Genomic DNA, 21,649 nt, shown 5'->3' on the forward strand with positions numbered 1-21,649 from the left:
ACAAACCATTAGTTGTTCAAAACATTAACTACCGCCCGAGTAATGGGGGGGGGGGGGGTATAGGAGAGACAAAAGAGTCACTAATTTTCCACAACACTCTCTCTATAACACCATTTGGAAGATGTGGAAAGTACACTTACCACCCCCCCTCTCCTCATCCCCCTTCCACTCAATGCCGGAATTTAACTGGAAACAGCGACTACATCCTCCAGCCCCAAGAATCCCAGCGTCGTCCTGCTCTTCCGGGTCAAAGAGCATCCCCCCCCCGCCCCCCCCCACCCTGAGGGAACAGCTAGGAAATACTTCCGGATCAGGAGTCTGGGCTTTTGTTTTCACGCAGTCGGAGTTGAAGCGGAGGAGAAGGTGGAGGAAGAGGAGCACGGCTGGCGGTGCCTGCAGGGTAACTCACACTGAGCCAGGCACTGCTCCTTTCTGGGGGAGGTTTCGGAAAAGCGGCGCTGTTGGAGGGGGGTGGAGGGGGGGTGGATTATGCTCGGTTGAGAGTCCGGTTGTCGCGGCGTTGCTGGTACTTTGGGGCCTCTCAGATGGGGCGGTGTTGCTTCCTAGTGTCGGTTCGGTGTTGCCGGGGCCTGGGGCTCGGGGCTCGGCCGACCGCCCGCTGTCCCTGAGATTCTTTGTTTCGCGGGCAGCCCGGGTACACGGCAGCAGCGGTTCAAGCCAAAAGGAGCAGTATCCGGAGACCGGCCGGCAAACACCACTTGGAACCCCATATTGTATAAAATATATTCGAGATGAAGGTTAGCTGGAGTGAAAATCGCACTTAATGATGGTGTTACTCTGTCGCTTCCAATCGCTTTTCTGTCTGAGAGATTTGGGGAGCGGATTAACGTTTGTTATTGTTTGAAAGCAGAATAAAATAAACAAGGTGCCAGACCTGACATGTTTGGTATTTTGCTTACGCAGTCGTGTTGCTTGATATGGAGGTTAACTCTTGTGGTTACTGTGACTATTACAAGATTAACCCTGTGATTACTTTTGACAGTATAATGTTGGGGAATAAAGTGCATGTTATTTCACTTAACCCAACTGTAGAATCAAACTGTATTAATGTTTGCTTTTAATTTTGTTTTGAACAAAGAACAGCATAAGCAAGGAGTTAATTTCTATAAACAAAGGTATCTTCATTATATTGTAATTCACCACCAGCTCAACCTTTGAGCCTCCTTTCAAGTTTACTAAAATGACAGGTGACGAGCTTTGAAAGAGATGAAACTGACCATGCAACAGTTTTTGAAATGTCCTGAAATGCATAAACTTGGATTAGTTGTTAAAGGAAATAATGATGCTCAGGATTTGATATTAGGAACTTTACTTCTGTTAATTTATAATGAGGGTGGGGTGATGAAACTACAGACAAACGAGGTAGCTAGTGACTGGCAAAATGGGCTACATAAAATCTAACCTGTATGACATGGCAAACAAAATTCATTATGGGTATCATAGCACCTATATTAGAAGTAAATGGATGGCACCCTATTGTGCAGTAATGGATGAATTTGAAACAGATCTAGAGACATTAGATAATTTTGTTCAGGATGTCTTTGTGTGGAAATAGTGTTCAGAAGGACCGGTTTTTATATTCATTCATGGGATGTGGGCTTTGGCTGGGCCAGCATTTATTGTCCATCCCTAGTTGCCCTTGTGAAGGTGGTGGTGAGCTGCCTTTTTGAACCGCTGGAGTCTATGTGGTGCAGGTAAACCCACAGTGCTGTTAGGAAGGGAGTTCCAGGATTTTTACCCTGCGATAGTGAAGGAACGGCGATATATTTCCAAGTCAGGATGGTGAGTGACTTGGAGGGTAACTTCAAGATGGCGGTGTTCCCATTTATCTGCTGCCCTTGTCCTTCGAGATGGTAGTGGTCGTGGGTTTAGAAGATGCTGTCTAAGGAGCCTTGGTGAATTCCTGCAGTACACCTTACAGATGGTGTACATTGCTACTACTGTGCGTCAGTGGTGGAGGGGGTGAATGTTTGTGGAAGAGGTGCCAATCAAGTGGGCTGCTTTGCCCAGGATGGTGTCGAGCTTCATGTGAGTTGTGAGAGCTGCAATCATCCAGGCCAGTGGGGAGTATTCCATCACACTCCTGACTAGTGCCTTGTAGATGGCTTTAGAGAGTCAGGAGGCGAGTTACTCGTTGCATGATTCCTAGCCCCTGATCTGCTCTTGTAGCCACAGCATTTATATAGCTAGTCCAGTTCAGTTTCTGGTCAATGGTAACCCCCCAAGATGTTGATAGTAGGGGATTCAGTGATAGTGATGCTGTTGAACATCAAGGGGTGATAGTTCAATTCTCTCTTGTTAGAGATAGTCATTGCCTGACACTTGTGAGGTGCGAATGTTACTTACCACTTGTCAGCCCAGGCCTGGATATTGTACAGGTCTTGCTACTTTGGACATGGACTACTTTAGTATTTGAGGAGCTGCGAATGGTGCTGAACATTGTGCAATCAGTGAACGCCCCCTTCTTAGTTATGATGGAAGCCAGGTCATTGATGAAGCAGCTGAAGATGGTTGGGCCGAGGACACTACCCTGAGGAACTCCTGCAGTGATGTCCTGGAGCTGAGATGACTGACCTCCAACAACCGCAGCCATCTTCCTTTGTGTTGGGTAAGACTCCAACCAGTGGGGAGTTTGCCCCCTGATTCCCATTGACTCCAGTTTTGCCAGGGCTCCTTGATATCACACTCGGTCAAATGCTGCCTTGATGTCAAGGGCAGTCACACTCACCTCCCCTTGGGAGTTCAGCTCTTTTGTCCATGTTTGAACCAAGGCTGTAATGAGGTCAGGAGCTGAGTGACCTTGGCGGAACCCAATCTGGGCATCAGTGAGCAGGTTATTGCTATGCAAGTGCCACTTGATAGCATTGTTGATGACCCTTCCGTTACTTTATTGATGATCAAGAGTAGATTGATGGGATAGTAATTGGCCAGGTTGGATTTGTCCTGCTTTGTGTACAGGGCATACCTGGGCAATTTTCCACATAGCAGTTTAGATGCTAATGTTGTAGCTGTAATGGAAAAGCTTGGCTAGGGGCATGGCAAGTTCTGGAACGCAAGTCTTCAGTACTGTTGTTGGAATATTGTCAGGGCCATTAGCCTTTACACTATCCAGTGCCTTCAGCCATTTCCTGATATCACGTGGAATGAATCAAATTGGCTGAAGAATGGCATCTGTGATGTTGGGGACCTCCAGAGGAAGCTGAGATGGATCATCAACTCGGCACTTCTAGCTGAAGATTGCTGATACTTGAGCCTTATCTTTTGCACTAATGTGCTGGACTCCTCCATCATTGAGGATGGGGATATTTGTGGAGTCTCCTCCTCCAGTGAGTTGTTTAATTGCCCACCTCCATTCACGACTGGAGGTGGCAGGACTGCAGATCATTGATCTGATCTGTTGGTTGTAGGGTTGCTTAGCTCTGCCTTTTTCACTTGCTGCTTAAGCTGTTTGGCATGCAAGTAATCCTGATATAGCTTCATCAGATTGACACCTCATTTTTTGGTATGCCTGGTACTGCTCCTAGAACACTCTCCTGAACTCTTCTTTGAACTAGGGTTGATCCCCTGACTTGATGGTAATGATAGAGTGGGGAATATGCCTGTCCATAAGGTTACAGATTGTTTTCGAGTACAATTCTGCTGCTGCTGATGGCCCACAGCGCCTCATGGACCCTCACCACCTGCTGCAGACCCATTTACGGGTCAGTAGTGGTGCTACTGAGCCACTCTTGGTGATGGACATTGAAGTTCCCCACCCAGAGTACATTCTGCACCCATGCCACCCTCAGTGCTTCCTCCAAGTGGTGTTCAACATGGAGGAGCACTGATTCATCAGCTGAGGGAGGGTGGTACATGGTAATCAGCAGGCGGTTTCCTTGCCCATGTTTGACCTGATGCCATGAGACTTCATGGGGTCTGGGGTCGATGTTGAGGACTCCCAGGGCAACTCCCTCCCGACTGTATACCACTGTGCTGCCACCCCTGCTGGGTCTGTCCTGCCAATGGGACAGGACATACCCAGGGATGGTGATGGTGATGTTTGGGACATTATCTGTAAGGTATGATTCCGTGAGGATGACTATGTCAGGCTGTTGCTTGACTAGTCTGTGAGACAACTCTCCCAATTTTGGCACTAGCCCCCAGATGTTACTAAGGAGGACTTTGTAGGGTCTAGAGGGCTGAGTATGCCTTTGTCGTTTCTGGTGCTTAGGTCGATGTTTCGTTCCTTTTTGTGACTTTGTAGCAGTTTGATGCAACTGAGTGGCTTGCTAGGCCATCTCAAGAGGGCATTTAAGAGTCAACCACATTGCTGAGGGCAAGACGACATGTAGGCCAGACGACAGATTTCTGTCCTTTAAGAACCATCGCCAATGGTTTCATGGTCATCATTAGACTTTTAATTCCTGATTTTTATTGAATTCAGATTCCACCATCTGCCATGGTGGGATTCAAACCCAGGTCCCCAGAGCATTATCCTGGGTCTATTGTCCAGTGACACTACCACTATGCCAATGCCTCGCCATGGACTGCTTCAGTATCTGAGGAGTTGCAAATGGTGCTGAACATTGTGCAATCTTTAGCGAACATCCCCACTTCTGACCTTATGATGTAAGGAAGGTCATAGATGAAGCAGCTGAAGATGATTTGGCCTAGGACATGGATCTTCTAATTATGTTACTGAGCCTATCATGGAGGATTGGCTTGACTCGAGTTCTGTTAAAATCTTGGATACATCGCAACTGTGCTTCACCCTCCCCCCACCCACCCCTCTCCCTGAGCCTGTTTTGACCACTGAAACATGAAGATTATTCAGCCCCAAGTGACCAGGGATCACAGCCATAAGGTTAACCCCAAATCTTAGAGAGTTGAGCTTTGAGCAAACATTTGGAATCCTAATCCGAGAAACAAATTGTTTGAGGGGCATCTTTATCGAGGTTAAAAAAAATAGCATCTGGTAAATGAAATATAAATTTTGAAAAGTAAAACTTGACATAGCAAAGGGAAATCATATACTCACGTTGGTTATTAAAAACTTCGCACTCTTGTCAGTTAATGATCATGCTGAGTGATGAGCACTTGGAGTGGACTTTAGAATAGCCTATTGTGTTTTTTTCCCACTCTAGTATTTGGCTCAAAATGCCCTTGGTTGAGTTTTTGGGACTGTATGTGATTATTTTGTTTCAAGCTTATATGTTTTCCTTCCTATTTGTGTTTTCCCCAGTAGACTAAAATTTAATATTTTCATATTTAACTTGCTTGTACCAATCACTAAGTCCCTGGATGGATGGTACTGTGCTCTGTGACTGGGCTGCTGCTGAATGGTGTATATTGGATGGGATTGCAATGTACTGGATATAGCTGACCTCCTGATGTGTGGTCTATACAAATGGGATGATAATATACTGCATGTGCCTGATCTGGGGAACAATTCATAATTTTTTCCCCTACATTATTTCTGTTTCTGCTAGCAGAACATTAATGTGCTTTCCTACAGCAAAGAAATTCTGAGAAGCAATAATCCCTTTCAACAGCCAGTTTAGCAAATTTGGCAAAGGCCATTTCAACTAAGGTTGCTTTATGACCCCTTGGTCACAAGGTTGCCAGCCAGGGCTACATGATATTTGAAATCCCCCTCTCACCAAGCCAGATTCTGCTCATCTGTCTGCTTTGGGACAAGCAAGATTCTCTTGAATAGCTGCACTAACTCAGGCACAAAAGAACTTTGCTCAATGCAAAATGAAACTGAATTATGACTTTACCCTGGGTGATCTCATACTAATAATCAAAATATTTTAACCTCCATTAGGCTTGTTTTCCTAATTGTCAAAAAATAAAACAATAATGTGTTTTGCCCAGATAAGGCGGGGTATTAAGCAGTTTTGCAAGGTTTAGTTAAACAAAATTGGAATGAGTTCATTTTAAACCATTGCTTTGTTAGGCAGGCATGCGTGCTTTTCAGCTTCTGGATATGAACAGTTACATCATGAAATTGAGTTTGAAACATTTTTCGGAGGAAAATTCCCAATTTTTATTTTCATATGTTGCTCCAGTATCCTGTAATGGCTGCAGGAAGAATTGCAGTAAGTGAAAACTCTTTGTCCTGACATTGTCAGTGCAATTTTAAAATTTTTACTGATGCACTGATAAATTGTTTTTCATAGTGTGTGCTGAAGTACTGTTTTAGTGTATAAAGTCAATCTGTTTAAAAAAAAAAATAACGTTTTGGAAGATGCCAGCTACACGATGTATTGATTATATTTTCACAGTTAAATATATTATAGTGGGTTTGCATCTTAACTTTCTAATGTGCCTGGTACATAAATATTTTTTTAAGTTGATTACACGAAATAACCAGGAGTTTAGAAAATGAGTTGTTGCTTGGCCGAGGCTATTCCACTTCAGTCATCAAAGGTTGCACAAGAGCATTTGATCTCAGCTCTCCTGACATTTATAAATTACTTGAAATTTTAGCCTGCTCATCTGAATCTGTTAATTAAGTTGGATGTGAACTCCCTTCCAGATATCTATCCCTATCTAGGACCATCCGAAAGGAAGAATGATGTAGGTCTTTTTCAATTTAAAAACACCAGCAGCACTGACGCAACCTTGTTGTCTAGCTCACTACTCCATTAAAGCAAATGAGCTTAGTGGTAAGATGAGAATTCTCGCTATGTTTCAAATGACATCATCACAGCTGGGCAGAAGAAAGGGATGCTGGTGCTGTAGGAGGGTTGGAAGGAGAACTTTGAGGGAACGTCAGTTTGTAGTGCTGGTAAAGGGCTTCCTGATATTCAATTTCCTTGAGTTCAGTTGGAAAATGGGTATAATTAAGATGGGGTTGCTTTTAAAATAAAATGCTCTCTTTTTTAAAACTTCAAACATCAGGTATCTCTTCACAAAGAGTTTTCTGTCATGATGAATAAATTGGTTCTGCAGAAACAGGCATTGCTGTAAATTGAGCCAAGTCTAGTTTGTAACATGGATTACGCATTAAGATGAAAACTTTTCAGTGAAGTAAAGCTGATGGGCATTTGGTGCATCTTAAACATAATAATGTAGAATCTCTGTTTTTGAATACTGAGCTGTACTCATAAACAATTAAAAACCATTATAACCATTATAAATGTACGCCCACAAAAGAAAATGGTAGACTTTTAAAAAAATTCTTTAAGGGGGGTGTGTGCATCGCTGGCTAGGCCAGCATTTATTGCCCATCCCTGATTTCCCTTGAGAAGGTGGTAGTGAGCTGTTTTCTTGAACTGCTGCAATGACCATGGTGTAGGTACACTCACAGTGCTGTTAGGGAGGGAGTTGCAGGATTTTGAACCAACGACAGTGAAGGAATGGCAAAATATTTCCAAGTCAGCATTGTGAGTGGCTTAGAGGGGAGCTTCCAGGTGGTGGTGTTCCCATCTATCTGCTCCCCTTGTCCTTCCAGATGGTAGCAGTCGTGGATTTGGATGGTGCTGCCTAAGGAGCCTTGATGAGTTTCTGCAGTGCATCTTGTAGATGGAACACACTGCTGCCACTGTGCGACGGTGGTGAAGGGGATGAATGTTTGTGGATGGGGTGCCAATCAAGCGGGCTGCTTTGTCCTGGATGGTGTCAAACTTCGAGTGTTGTTGGAGCTGCACTCATCCAGGCAAGTGGAGAGTATTCCATCACACTCCTGACTTGTGTCTTGTAGATGGTGGACAGGCTTTGGAGTGTCAGTAAGTGAGCTATTTGCCACAGGATTCCTAGCCTTTGACCTGCCCTTGTAGCCACAGTCCAGTTCAGTTTCTGGTCAATGGTAACCCCCAGGGTGTTGATAGTGGGGGATTCAGCAGTGGTAATGTTGAATGTCAAGGGACAGTGTTTGGACTTACTCTTGTTGGAGATGGTCATTGCCTGGCACTTGTGTGGCGTGAATGCTACTTGCAAGCCCAAGCCTGGATATTGTCCAGGACTTGCTGCATTTAGACATGGACGGCTTCAGTATCTGAGGAATCGCGAATGGTGCTGAACACTCTGGTTGGGCATAGGACACTACCCTGAGGAACTCCTGCAGTGATGCCCTGGAACTGAGATGGTTGACCTCCAACATCCACAATGATCTTCCCTTGTGCTAGGTATGAATCCAACCAATGGAGAGCCTTCCCCTGATTCCTATTGACTCCAGTTTTGCTAGGGCTCCTTGATGCCACACTCTGCCAAATGCTGTGTTGACGTCAAGGGCAGTCACTCTTGCCTCGAGAGTTCAACTCTTTGTCCATGTGTGGACTAAGGCTGTAATGAGATCAGGAGTTGAGTGGCCCTGTTGGAACCCAAACTGAGCATCAGTGAGCAGGTTGTTGCTTAGCAAGTGCTGCTTGATAGCACAGTTGATGATACGATACCTTCCAACACTTTACTAATGACTGAGAGTAGACTGATGGGGTGGTAATTGGCCAGGTTGGATTTGTCCTGCTTTTTGTGTGCAGGACATACCTGTCAATTTGCCACATTGCTGGGTAGATGCCAGTGTTGTAGCTGTGCTGGAACAGCTTGGCTAGGGGTGCGGGAAGTTCTGGAGCACAAGTCTTCAGTACCAGTGCTGGAATATTGTCAGGGCCTATAAGTTTTTGCAGTATCCAGTGCCTTCAGCCATTTCTTGATATCATGTGGAACGAATCAAATTGGATGAAGAATGGCATCTGTGATGCTGGGGACCTCCGGAGGAGGCTGAGATGGATCATCAACTTGGCACTTCTGACTGAAGATTGTTGTAAATACTTCAGCCTTGTCTTTTGCACTGATGTGCTGGGCTCCTCCATCATCGAGGATGGGGATATTTGTGGAGCCGCCTCCTCCAGTGAGTTGTTTAATTGTCCACCACCAATCACGCCTAGATGTGACAGGACTGCAGAGCTTAGATCTGATCCATTGGTTGTGGAATTGCTTAGCTCTGTCTATCACTTGTTGCTTCTACGGTTTGGATGGAAGTAGCCCTGTGTTGTAGTTTCACCAGGTTGGCACCTCATTTTAAGGTATGCCTGGTGCTGGTCCAAGCATGCCCTCCTGCACTCTTCACTGAACCAGGATTGATCCCTTGGCTTGGTGGTAATAGCAGGGCGGGGGATATGCCGATCCATGATGTTACAGTTTGTGGTTGAGTACAGTTCTGCTGCTGATGATGGCCCACAGCGCCTCATGGATGCCCAGTCTTCATTTGCTAGACCTGTTTGAAATCTCTTAATTTAGCATGGCAGTCGTGCCACACAACACGATAGAGGGTATCCTCAATGAGAAGACAGTACTTTGTCTCCACAAGGACTGTGCGGTGGTCACTCCTACCAATGCTGTCATGGGCAGATGCATCTGCAGGCAGGTTGGTGAGGTCAAGTATGTTTTTCCCTCTTGATGGTTCCCTTAACACCTGCAGTAGACCCAGTCTAGCCGCTTTGTCCTTTAGGACTTGGCCATCTCGGTCAGTAGTGGTGCTACTGAGCCACTCTTGGTGATGGACATTGAAGTCCTCCACCCTAGGTACATCCTGTGCACTTGCTATCCTCAGCGCTTCCTCCAAGTGATCATCAACATAGAAGAGTACTGATTCATCAGCAGAGAGGTGGGGTTGTGGTATGTGGTAATCAACAAGAGCGTTCATTACCCATGTTTGACCTGGTTCCATGAGACTTCATGGGGCTGGAGTCAATGTTGAGGACTCCAAGGGCAACACCCTCTTGACTATATACCACTGTGCTGCCACCTCTACAGGGCCTGCCCTGCCGGTGGGAATGGATGGTGATGCTTTGTGCCTGGGACATGATCTGTAAGGTATGATAACGTGAGTATGACTATGTTGCTTGACTAACCTGAGACAACTTTCCCATTTTTGGCACAAGCCCCCAAATGTTAGCAAGGAGGACTTGGCAGGGTTGTTGTTTCCGGTTCCTAGGCTGATGCCGGTGGTCCATCGAGTTTCTTTCCTTTTGACTGACTTTTTAGCAGTGTGATACAACCTAGTGGCTTGCTAGGACTTTTCATAGGGCATTTACGAGTCAACGCATTACTACGGACCTGGAGCTACATGTAGAGCAGAGCGGGTGAGGATGGCAGATTTCATTTCATAAAGGGCATTCGTAAGCCAAATGGGTTTTTATGGCAGTCAACAATGGGTGCGTGGTCATCATTAGAATTTTAATCCCATATTTTTTTTAATGAATTCAAATTCGAACCTGCTTCCCCAGAGTATTACCCTGGGCCTCTGGATGACCAGTCCAGTGATAATACCACTATGCCACTGCCTCCCCCTAATTTATATTGTGCCTTTCACATCCTTGGGAGGTCCCAAAGCACTTCAGTGATTGGACTAATTTGAAGTGCAGGCACACTCTTAATATAGATAAACATGACAGCAGATTTTGTACACAGCAAAGCCTGTCAGACAGCAGTGACGTAAATAACCAGTTAAGCTGTTTTCATGTTATTTGAGAGTTCAATGCTGGCCACTATCTTGGAAGAAAACTCTCCCTGCCCTTCAGAGTGCGATGGCCTTTTTTTTTTACAACGCATCTTAACTAGGGGCACGAGTAAGGATTAAATTATCACCTGAAAGGGGAGCAACAGAGCATTTACTCAGCACTGCACTGAACTATCAGCCCAAGTTACGTGCTCCAAGTTCTGTAATGAAAGGCACAACCTTCTGACTCAGACAACATAATTAACAGTTGAGCCAGGTGGGAAACATAATGGCAGTAATGTTGAAACTACAACAGCTTTTCTATATATTGCCTTATGCATAGTAAATGCCTTAAAGCACTTCACAAGAGTGTTATAAAGCAAAATTTGACGCTGAGCCACATAAGGAGATATTAGAGCAGGGGACTAAGGTTTGAGCATCTTAAAGGAAGAAAGGGGAACAGGAGAAAGGAAGGAATTCCAGAGCATGGACTACGGCTGTATCTACTGGCGTGATTAAAAGCTGAGTTAGCAAATGTTGAGGAAAAATAATTGAGCAACAGATGAAGCTAGCTGTTTCACACTGCTAACATGCAGTAGCAACACGAGCGGTATTCACCACTAACAGGACTCTACCAGCAAGCCAAAAAGATGTTCTGCCTACTACACAAATGAGTAATGTGGCATTTGAATTTCAGTGCCAGCATGATGCTAGGTATGTAAGCCGTATGTCCCAGAAGACTGGTCAAATGTATCAAACAGCATGCCCCTTCCGCTGTTCACAAACGGCGAGGTACAGACCATACCCAGCCAGCCCGTGCTTAAAAATCTCAAAATACAGTGTCCAACATTAGATGTGATTCACCATGTGATTCATCATTGGACAACATTTGCTAAATAATCCTCGGTGTGCTAAGAATTGCACTGACAATTTAAGACTGTCATTTGGGCTCGCATGTGGTGCATTTGCATGTACTGGAAGCCATGTATGGTAATACACAGGGTCCTGTTCTTTGTAGATAGAAAGAACTTGTACACGTATTGTGCCTGTTTCAGCTAAACAAAATAAGCGACAGCTATTCGCTGGTTCACTCCTCAGGGTAATGCTTTGACCAGTCAGAGTCAGACTGCCTGTTTTAAATTTCAAACAATGCTTGGCAGTTAGGTGCCATCAGCTGGTCCCAATATCCCAGGAATCTGAAACCTTCCCCCTCTCACCATCTCTTCAGTCACGTATTCATCCAATATATCCTGTGATTTCTACTCTGAAGAGCACGTGTCACTGGTAGTAATCCTGAGATCACTACCTTTTGAGGTCCCACTTTTCAACTTACTTCCTAACTCCCTATATTCTGCTTTTAGGACCTTTTTTTTTACCTATGCCATTTGTACCAATGTGCACCATGACCACTGGCTGTTCACCCTCCCCCTTCAGAATGTGCTATAGCCGCTCTGAGACATCCTTGACGCTAGCACCAGGGAGGCAACATACCACCCCGTAGTCTCATTTGCAGCCACAGAAACGCCTATCTATTCCCCATACAATTGAATCCCCTATGACTTGCATTCCCACACTTTTTACTCCACCCCTGCGCAGCAGAGCCAACCGTGGTGCAACAAATTTGGCTGTTGCTTTCCCCTGAAAGGCCATTCCCCTCAACAGTATCCAAAGCGGTATATCTGTTTTGCAGGGGAATAGCCATAGGAGATTCCTGCACTGCTTGCCTAGTCCTCTTGCTGTGCCTCGTGGTCACCCATTCCCTTCCTGCCTGTGGACTCTTAGCCTGCAGTGTGACCACCTCTCTAAACTATCATGCTGTCCATGAAACTCTCCGCCTCACGGATGCTCTACAGTGTCTCCAGGCACCACTCCAGCTCCAAAACCTGGGCTCCCAGGAGCTGCAGCTGGAGACACTTCCCGCACACGTGCTGGAACTGAGCACTGGAAATGTTCCCAGCTTCCCGCATAGAACAGGAGGAGCACACCACGGCTTTGAGCTCTCCTGCCATGAATTACCCCTTTAAATTAAATTAAACCTTTTGGAAGATACTTAATGTCAAATAATATCAATTACTGTAGGTCCCTTCTTCCCTGCTCCTCATTGTTACAGAATATAGCCCTTACAAACGATGAACCACAAAATAAGACCTTAAAAACTATAAGCGATAAAAGTATTAAATACTTACCCGACCATACTCATTGTACTCAAAGGATCACCTCGTTCCCTCCTCACTGAACTCCCAAAACAGCACTTCAGTGCAGACTGTGATGCTGACTGCAGGGCACTCTTCCCATACTGCTTCACAGCAGTGCTGACTGCAGGACACTCTTCCCAGACTGCTTCACAGCGGTGCTGACTGCAGGACACACTTCCCAGAGGGATTCAAACAGAGTTCTTGGAAAAGTAGAACGCATTCGAGGACTTTAGAGAGAAAAGGGAAGCTAGAGATAGACAGTAGTTTCCAAGAACAGAGAGGTTGAGGCTTGGTTATTGAGGAGGGGATGATGGCAGATTTGAAGGTGATGGGGGAAGAGTACCTGAAGAGAGAGAGTCATTAACAATGTCAACTAGCATGGGAGGCGGGAAGGGAAGTTGAGTCACGAGCACATTAGTAGAAATAGGATGGAAGAAATTGGAACATATTGAAGGAAAAGATTAGGTTAAGTGCTCAAGTCAGAGTATGGGACTTGCTTAGACATTATCTGGAGAGAGCATTTTGAGTTATGAGAGCCTGTAGATAGTTTGAGGCTATGAATAGAGTGTATCAGAATAGAGGCGTATTAGTACCATGTGTCAAATAAGCCACTTGCGTATTTACCGAATCACAGAATTCTAACGGCACATAAGGAGCCCAACATGTCTGCACTGGCTCTCCAAATGAACATTGTGACCGAGTGCCATTGCCCTGCCTTTTCCCCATACCCCTGCACATTGTTTCTATTCAAATAATCATCTAATGCCCTCTTGAGTGCCTCGATTGAACCTGCCTCCGCCACACTTCCAGGCAGTGCATTCCAGACCAGAACCAATCGTGTGAAAATGTTTTTTTTCTTGCGTCACATTTGTTTCTTTTGCAAATCACTTTAAATCTGTGCCCTCTCGGCTTGATCCTTTTACAAGCAGGAACAACTCTCTATCTACTCTGGCCATCTTCCTCACGATTTTGAACATCTCTATCAAATTAAATAGTCCCAACCTTCAATCTATATTCATAACTGAAGTTCCTCATTGCTGGAACCATTCTTGTCAACCTCTTCTGCACTCTCTCCAATGAGTTCACGTCCATCCTTGAATGTGGCGCCCAGAACTGTACATAGTACCCCAGCTGAGGTCTAACGAGTGTCTTATATAAATTCAGCATAACTTCCCTGCTCTTGTACTCTATGCCCCTATTAATAAAGCCCAGGATACTATATGCTTTATTAACTGCTCTCTCCACCTGCAATAACCTATGTACATATACACCCAGGTCTTCATGCTCCTGCAGTACCTTTAAAATTTCACCCCTTATTTTATATTGGCTGTCTGTTCTCCTTACCAAAATGCATCATCTCACAACTTCTCCACATTGAACTTCATCTGCCACCTATCTGCCTACTCCTCCAACTGGTCTATGTCCTTTTGAAGCTCTATATTGTCCTCCCAGTTTACAACACTCCCAAACTCCCTATCATCCGCAAACTTTGAATTGCCCCCTGCACACCAAGATCTAAATCATTAATGTATATCAGGAAAAGCAAGGGCTCCAAAACTGACACCTGGGGAACTCCACTACAAACCTTCCTCCAGCCCGAAAAATATCCATTAACCATTACTCTCTGCTTCCTATTTTTCAGCCAAATTTGTATCCATGTTGTTACTGTCCCTTTTATTCCATGAGCAATAACTTTTCTCACAAGTCTGTTTGGCACTGTATCAAATGTCCATGTACACCACATCAACAGCATTACCCTCATCAACCTTTTCTGTTACCTCTTCAAAAAAACTCCAAGTTAGTTAAACACGATTTCCCCTTCAGAAATCCATGCTGGTTCTCCCTTATCAACCCATATTTTTCCATGTGACTAATAATTCTATCCCAAATAATTGTTTCTAGAATCCTGCCCATCACTGAAGTTAAACTGACTGGTCTGTAATTGCTGGGCTTATCCTCACAACCTTTTTTGAACAAGGATGTAATGTTTGCAATTCTCCAGTCCTCTGGCACGTCCCCTGAGTCTAGGGATAACAGATTATGGCTAGTGCTCCTGCAATTTCTACTCTCTCTTCCTTCAATATCCTTGGATGCATCTCATCCGGTCCTGGTGCCTTGTCAACTTTAAGTACCGACAGTCTATTCAACACTCCCTCCTTATCAATTTTGAACTCTTCTAGTGACAGTTTTGTCGCCTGTCATCATGGCCTAGTTGCATCTACCCTCTCGAGTATGTTAGTGTGACTAACTTTCTACACAGAGGAAAAATAAGAACTTGGATTTATATATTGCCTTTCAAAAACACAGCATGTCCCAAAATAGTTTTTTTTAATTCATTCACGGGATGTGGGCTTCGCTGGCTGGGCCAGCATTTATTGCACATCCCTAGCTGCCCTTGAGAAGCTGGTGGTGAGCTGCCTTCTTGAACCGCTGCAGTCCATGTGGTGTAGGTACACCCACAGTGCTGGTAGGAAGGGAGTTCCAGGATTTTGACCTAATGACAGTGAAGGAACGGCGATATATTTCCAAGTCAGGATGGTGAGTGACTTGGAGGGGAACTGCCAGATGGTGGTTTCATCTGCTGCCTTTGTCCGTCTAGGTGGTAGTGGTCGTGGGTTTGGAAGATGCTGTCGAAGGAGCCTTGGCGAATTCCTGCAGTGCATCTTGCAGATGGTACATACTGCTGCAACTGTGTCAGTGGTGGAGCGAGTGAATGTTTGTGGATGTGGTGCCAATCAAGCGGACTACTTTGTCCTGGACGGTGTCCAGCTTCTTCGTTGTTGTAGGAGCTGCACTCTTCCGGGCAAGTGGGGAGTATTCCATCAGATTCCTGACTTGTGCCTTGTAGATGGTGGACAGGCTTTGGGGAGTGAAGAGGTGAGTTACTCGTCACACGATTCCTAGCCTCTGACCTGCCCTTGTATCCATGGTATTGATATGGCAAGTCCAGTTCGGTTTCTGGTCAGTGGTAACCCCGAGGATGTTGATAGTGGGGGATTTGGTGATGGTAATGCATTTGAACATCAAGCGGCGATAGTTGGATTCTCTCTTGTTGGAGGTGGTCATTGCCTGACACTTGTGTGGTGCAAATGTTACTTACCACTTGTCAGCCTAAGCCTGGCTATTGTCCAAGTCTTGCTGCATTTGGACATGGACTGCTTCAGTATCTGAGGAGTCACGAATGGTGCTGAACATTGTGCAATCATCAGCGAACATCCCCACTTCTGCCATTATGATGGAAGGCAGGTCATTGATGAAGCAGCAGAAGATGGTTGGGCCTAAGACACTACCCTGAGGAACTCCTGCAGTGATGTCCTGGAGCTGAGATGACTGACCTCCAACAACCGCAACCATCTTCCTTTGTGCTAGGTATGACTCCAACCAGCAGAAAGTTTTCCCCCAATTCCCATTGGTTCCAGTTTTGCCAGGGCTCCTTGATGCTGACTCGAACAGATGCTGCCTTGATATCAAGGGCAATCACTCTCACCTCACTTGACAGCCAATAAAGGTTTTTTTTGAAGCACGGTCACTGTTGTAACGTAGCAAACACAGAATCCCACAAACAGGAATATGACATTGACCAGATCATCTATTTTTGTGATGTTGATTGAGGGATGGAATACTGGCTAGGGCACCAGATCACAACTCTTGTTCACAATAATGCTGGAGGGCAGGTGGGGCCTCTGTTTAATGTCTCACCCGAAAGACAGCACCTCTTAGTATTCCACTAGCGAATTCCACTAGATTGCTGTGCTCAAGTCCAGGAGTGAGACATAAACCCTCAACTTTCTGACTCAGAGCTTCGACTGCTACCAACTGAGCTACAGCTGATAAGGATCCAAGACTTTTAATATGTAAATGTTACAGATAGTAAATGAATTATCCATTATTCTTTTCTAGGCATCTTAGTTATGCAGAGTGAGAGTGTTTCGGGATTTTGCTGTCTGTTCACTTCATTAAGATGTGACCTTGTTCTTTCTGAAATTGGTTGGCCCCTGGAGTTGAGAAAAAGCAAGGAAATAGGCAATTTTTTTAACCATAAAAATTGTCCTTATGCCTTTACCTTTGCAATGGTCCTTGAGGCCTACCACTTGTTCACAACTTTTGGCTATCGGTTTTAATGGTATGGATTTTGCAATGAAAGTAATAGTGAGGCTATTGGTGGTCACTCACTATTATTAAAAAGTCAATTGGATGCTAATTTCTGGTGACCACACACTTGCTAATTGAATACAGAAATTGGGACGTTGCTGTCTTGAGATACCCTGCTCCTTCAGAAGCTTTACTATAACATTACCTTGCCAAGAGACTTGGCATTTAAATAATTATGTTGATTAGCAGATGCAATGTATAATAAGTTGTACAGTTATGAAATGTTTCTGATATTTTTCTTTTAGGTGCCAGCTGCAATCTTTAAACAACCAAACATACTCCTTCAGGCGAAACTGTAGGGCCAGTGTCTCTTGCCAGTGTCTTCAATGTTGCCCTTTGACAAAAAGTTGGCAGAAGGTGTGTTTCTGTGGGACAGGGCATTTTTGTACTGCTATTCTTCTGTACAACTGAGATGGAGAGCTCTGTTCCAGCAAAGTGTTCTTGCCTAATAGCCTAGTTACGGATTATTTATCTGCCAGTTCTCCTACATTGCTCAGGGCTGTGTAACCATATGAACACTTGTTTATTGTTTTCATTATATTCCAATATCTTTTAGCTTTCAAAAGCCTTTTAACTGATGTTCCTATCTGTTCATATATCTTGTCGCTTCATGAATTCCTGCTTTGTGTAAAATAACTGGCCTTGTATGTAAAGCATTTTGGGATTTTTAGAAACTTGGTAAGGTGGGTAAGTCGATAAGGATCGAATACCCTTTGCTCTTGTTGAAGAAAAATAGTAAAATGATATTGCAATCAGATCCTTGCTGTTTACATAATCAGGAATGCTAATGTTGGGAATTGTAAATACTAAATCAGTAATATGTTCAGAATGCACAAAATAAGTAGGCAGTTTAGCCAACTTATCAGCAACAATAGTGTTGTATGAACTGTAAAAAATCAGTGACCTAAGTTCTTTTAAAAAAAAGCTTGTGTATATTGTGAGTGTTCAGTTCATTACTGGCAACGTAACTGAACCAACGTTCATTAAAATGATTATATTTTCTGCTACCAGAAGCCACTAGTGATTTACTAGCCTTAAGCATACTTTAGCACAACTGGCTTTGTTTTGATCCAGCATTTGCTAAATCAGTGAAGAATATGGAGTCTGAGACCTCTCTGGACAACTGACCAGACTAATGGCTGCAAGTTATTTCTATGCACTGTGTGTTGAACTCCTTGAGCACTGTACCAGTGTGTGTTGACCCTATATGCTTGGGAATGTGAAGGTAAAGGGGGGAATCTTTGGACAATCAATGCATTCTTTGACCATTTTATATAACGGTCACAATCGCTATGTCAGTTTGGTTTGACCACGTTAAATTTAATCAGCTGTGCGGTACCAAAACGGCCCACAAGTTCATGATCATCCAGGCTATGTTTTTAATATTGGTAATCCTCCAGTTACATCTTAAAACACCCTCCCATGTTCTATCTATCCATGTCTATGAATAAATGCAAGAAGCTCATGATCCCTTCAGTACTCAGATAAAGGCCATACTTTATGGTGCTTCAGATAGGAAAGTATGTTGTAAAGAGGACATTAGGAGGTTGCAGATGGATATAGATAGGTCGGATGAGGGGGCAGAAATATGGCAGATGGAGTATGATGTGGGAAAATGTGAAGTTGTTCACTTTGGCAGGAAGAATAAAAAATATTACTTAACGGAGGATGGCTGCAGAATTGAGGTACAGAGGGATCTAGGTGTTTGAGTGCATGAATCACAAAAAGTTAATATGCAGGTACAGCAAGTAATTAAGAAGGCTAATGGAATGCTATCCTTTATTATGAGAGGAATTGAACATTAAAATAAGGATAAAGGCAAAATACTGCGGATGCTGGAAATCTGAAACAAAAACCAAGTGCTGGAAAAACTCAGCAGGCCTGACAGCATCTGTGGAGAGAAAGGCAGAGTTAACGTTTCAAATCCGTATGATTCTTCTTCAGAACTCGGACTCAAAATGTTAACTCTGTCTTTCTCTCCACAGATGCTGTCAGACTTGTGATAAAAATAAGGATGTTATGCTATAGTTATACAGGGCATTGATGAGGCCACATTTCGAATATTATATGCAGTTTTGGTCTCCTTATTTAAGGAAGGATGTAAATGTGTTGGAGGTGGATCAGAGGAGGCTTAATAGATCGATACCTGGAATGAGCAGGTTGTCTTATGAGGAAAGATTAAACAGACTGGGCTCATTTCCACTCGAGTTTAGAAGAGTGAGGGGCGTTTTGATTGAAGCATACAAGATCTTGAACAGTATTGACAAGGTGGACGTGGAAAGGATGTTTCCTCTTGTGGGAGAGTCCAGAACTAGGGGGCACTGTTTTAAAATTAGGGGTTGCACTTTAGGACAGATGTGAGGAGAATTTTTTTCTCTCAGAGGGTTGTGCGACTTTGGAACTCTCTGCCTCAGAAGGCGATGGAGGCAGGGTCATTGAATATTAAGGCAGAGATTAGATTCTTATAATGCAAGGGTATCAAAGGTTATCAGTGGTAGGTGGGAATGAGGAATTCAAAACACAAACAGATCAGCCATGACCTTAACGAATGGCTGAGCAAGCTCAAGGGGCCGAATGGCCATTTTCCTGTTCCTTTTTTGTATGTTCCTATCTGTTTTCATTGTGCATCAAGCCAAATCTTCCCCTGAACTTTATGGATGACTTGGTTACTGCTCCTTAGATCATATTGCCACTGAAGTTTTTACCCCAAAATTATGCTCAGTACCTCTGCAATTTCCACCTTGCTTCCCTCAGCATCCTCAGATGCATCCCATCTTTTTAGTAACTTAACAATTTTATGTGCAGCCAGCCTTTCTAATACCTCCTCTTGATTAATTTTTAGCCTATCAAGTATCTGAACTACATCTTCTTTCACTATGCCATTGGCAGCATCTTTCTTCGTAAAGACATATGCAAAGTATTTGTTTAGAACCACAGCCATGCCCTTGGCCTTGATGTGTAAATCCCCTTTTTGGTTCTTAATTGGTCCCATCCTTCCTGCTAGAACCCCATTACCATTTGTATACCTATGTAAGACTCTTAGATTCCCTTTTATATTAGCTGCCAGTCTCTTTTCATACACTCTTTGCCGTTCTTATTTCCTTTTCCATTTATCGTGAATTTTCTCTATTCAGCCTGGTTCTCAGTTGCCTTATCAACTTGGCATCTGTGGTATACCCTTTTCAAACGTATGAACTTGGAGCAGGCGTAGGCCACACAGCCCCTGAATAAGGTCATGACTGACCTGATTATAACCTCAATTCTACATTCCCACCTATCCCTAGTAACCTTTCACTACCTTCCTTATCAAAAGTCTATCTACCTCTGCCTTAAAAATATTCAAAGACTCTGCTTCCACTGCCTTTTGAGGGAGAGAGTTCCAAAGACTCACGACCCTCAGAGTTAAATATTCTCCTCAACCCTGCCTTAAATGGGCGACCTTTTAATTTTAAATAGTGACACCTAGTTGTAGATTCTCCCACAAGGGGAAACAGCCTTTCCACATCCATCCTGTCAAGACTCCTCAGGATCTTGTATGTTTCATTCACGTCGCCTCTTACTGTTCTAAATTCCAGCAGATACAAGCTTCGCCTGTCCAACCTTTCCTCATAAGGCAATCCTCCCATTCCAGGTATTAGTCTAGTAAACCTTCTCTGAACTGTTTCCAATGCAATTACATCCCCCCTTGCATAAGGACACTAATACTGTACACAGTACTCCAGATGTAGCCTCATCAATGCCCTGTATAACTGAAGCATAACCTCCTTACTTTTGCATTCTGTTCCCCTCATAATAAATTATAACATTCTAGTGGCTTTCTTAATTATTGCTGTACCTTCATACTAACCTTTCGCAATTCATGCATTACGGCGCCCAAGTTCCTCTGCATCTCAGAGCTCTGCAATCTCTCCATTTAGATAATATGCTTTTTTATTCTTCCTGCCAAAATGGACAATTTCACATTTGCTCACATTATACTCCATTTGGCAGGTCTATGCCCACTCACTTAACTTATCTATTTCCCTTTGTAGCCTTCACAACTTAGTTTCCTACATATCTTTGTTATCAACAAATTTAGCAACCATGCCTTTGGTCCCTTCACCCAAGTTATTTATATAAACTGTAAAAAGTTGAGGTCCCAGCACTGATCCCTGTGGCATACCACTTGTTACATCTTACCAACCCGAAAATGACCCGTTTAGACATGCTGTTTCCTGTTTGCTAGCCAATCTTCTATCCATGCCAATATGTTACCCCCTACACCATGATCTTTTATTTTCCGCAATAACCTTTGATGTGGTACCTTATCAAATGCTTTCTGGAAATCCAACTACAGTACATCCACCGGTCTCCCTTTATCCACAGCACATATTACTTCTTCAAAGAACTCAATAAATTGGTTAAATGAGCTTTTCCTTTCACAAAACCATGTTGGCTCTGCATGATTACTTTGAATTGTTCTTAATAGCTTCTAACATTTTCCCTATGAAAGATGTTAAGCCAACTGGCCTGTAGTTTCCTGCTTTCTATCTCCCTTCTTGAATGAAGGAGTCACGTTAGTTATTTTCCAATCTAATGGAACCTTTCCTGAATCTGGTGAATTTTGGAAAATTGAAACCAACGCACCAACTGTCTCACTAACCACTTCTTTTAAGATCCTGGGATGAAGTCCACCAGGACCTGGGGGCTTGTCAACCCACAGCTCCCAACAATTTGATCAGTATCACTTCCTTGGTAATTTATAATTTTCTTGTTCCTCTCTCCCATTTCCTGATTTACAGCTATTTCTAGAATATTATTTGTATCCTCTATAGTGAAGATCGATGCAAAAAACCTGTTCAATTCATCTGCTATTTCC

The 21,649-nt window shown here is 43.8% G+C and overlaps 1 protein-coding gene across 5 annotated transcripts in view; it reads left to right on the plus strand.

Annotated features, from left to right (window-relative positions):
* The first annotated feature begins 270 nt into the window (after positions 1-270).
* The window catches only part of LOC144678690 (ankyrin repeat and IBR domain-containing protein 1-like), a 155,176-nt gene continuing 133,797 nt past the window's right edge, over positions 271-21,649 (plus strand). For 4 of the 5 annotated variants that reach the window (XM_078538481.1, XM_078538484.1, XM_078538483.1 and 1 more), the window contains exon 1: positions 271-400. The gene's annotated coding sequence lies outside the window, so the exon portion shown is untranslated. Of the gene's footprint in view, positions 401-17,036; positions 17,149-21,649 lie in introns of all 5 variants that reach the window. The other variant, XM_078538482.1, reaches the window with a different exon arrangement.

Source organism: Cetorhinus maximus, chromosome 3, assembly GCF_964194155.1.
Source record: "Cetorhinus maximus chromosome 3, sCetMax3.hap1.1, whole genome shotgun sequence".
Classification (NCBI taxonomy): domain Eukaryota; kingdom Metazoa; phylum Chordata; class Chondrichthyes; order Lamniformes; family Cetorhinidae; genus Cetorhinus; species Cetorhinus maximus.